General features: G+C 34.3%; 1 pseudogene; it reads right to left on the bottom strand.

Moving 5' to 3' along the window:
- The window catches only part of LOC105994867, a 40233-nt pseudogene that overhangs the window by 37231 nt on the left and 1237 nt on the right, over positions 1 to 1765 (bottom strand).

The raw sequence follows: 1765 nt of genomic DNA, 5'->3' as shown, positions 1-1765 counted from the left end.
AGGAGGCAACAATGCTTAATAAGAAATGTACTCATTATCTTTCCCATGTAATTGTAACCCCTCTATATGGTATTTTCACAATAAAAATAAAAAAAATAATTTCAAGAACAAAAAGGAATTCCAGAGATTAGCAGACAGGTTTTTCTAAAGGAAGAATTCCCTTAAACAATGATGACTTATTCTGGGCATGACATTGAAAAAGATGCTTGTGATCCCAGCTACTGGGGAGAAGGAGAAAGGAAAATCTCAGGTTAGAATCCAGCCAGGTTAAAAAAAAAAAAGAATCCAGCAAGGCCAATGCACAAGTCCCTGTGTGACAAAGAAACTAAAAGCACAAAGGGTTAGGAGTTTCTTCCTGCAGATTTCTCAAAATTAAGATGTGCGAGTCCTGGGTGTCAGTAGCTCACGCCTGTAATCCTAGCTACTCAGGAGGCTGAGATCTGAGAATCTTGGTTTCAAAGCCAGCCCAGGCAGGAAAGTCCATGAGATTCATCTCCAATAAACCACTCAGAAAATCAGAAGTGACACTGTGGCTCAACTGATAGAGCACTAGCCTAGAGCTGAGCGAAGGCATTCAGGCCCAAAATTCAAGCCCCTTGACCCACCCAAAAAAAAAAAAAAACAAGTACCAGTAATCATCCTTCAATTGTTTTTTTAGTAGACATTTTCCTTCACCTATGTATAAAATGAGAAAATGCAATAAAATTTACAAAAAATGGGAAGGATTATATCACTAATCTCTTAGACAAGCACTGTCTTCAAGCTACACACCAAAGATCCATATAACATTAGTCATTTGATGGTTTCTTCTCAGAGAAGAAAGTATGGGGCCTCAGCACATCCCATAAATAGACCCAGTAGGAAGCCAATAATCATCATGATTCTTGTCATTCAGGGTTCTTTGAAGAGTGTGATTAAAATGAAGTGAGATCATTTAGCAATGTATTAACAATTCTCTAAGGAATTTGTACACAAAAGTAATTTAGAAAGCTTGAATTTAACTTTCAACATAGTCAACCTTCTTCAGTGTGAGTTATTATAGAAGAAGCTGGAATTGTTTATGTTGATATAAACAAGTATCCAAGAAATGAGAACCAATAAGTGTGAACACGTGTATCAAACTGAGAAATACTGCACACTCTTGCAGGTACTTCAGTATGCTTACATGGAACATTAAATTGAACATACTTATAAGGAGGGAACATTTTGTGTGAAAAAAATCTAATGATACCATACTTAGATTATTTTACATAAATTTCATTTATACCCTAACAAGAAGATTTGCAAATCCCTGGCAAAACAAAAAATTAAAATGAGAGTGAGACTCAGAAATTGTTTTCATACAGTAAATAAGTTTAGCAGCCAAGATGCATATCTAGCTTTTGTAAATGTTCCCAGGCTATTCAAACATAATTATAACTCAAGATTTCTTAAATTTGGAGAATAGAATAGCATTATTATTGCCTTAAAGAACTCTGATATATAAACACAGTTTATGTGTACTGCCATAAACATATGTTGCATATTATATAAACTATTGTGTTTCGTATTTCAATCTTACAAAGAGCTAGATAATAAAGTAGAAATCCTTACATGCTGAGTGGCAAAGCAAGCATCAACATATCCAAATAAGAGAGTGATAAAACACTGGTAAACTATATGCATGTGGCTAATTTTGTTTTTACAACTAAAAATAATTATTATCTCAAAATAAGGAAACAAATTACTTGGGTGGCCAGGTAATGCTTGACTTTCCTTCTAAAAC

This window comes from Dipodomys ordii, unplaced genomic scaffold (assembly GCF_000151885.1).
Source record: "Dipodomys ordii isolate 6190 unplaced genomic scaffold, Dord_2.0 Scaffold111, whole genome shotgun sequence".
Classification (NCBI taxonomy): domain Eukaryota; kingdom Metazoa; phylum Chordata; class Mammalia; order Rodentia; family Heteromyidae; genus Dipodomys; species Dipodomys ordii.
This window is presented reverse-complemented; position numbering and strand designations above follow the sequence as displayed.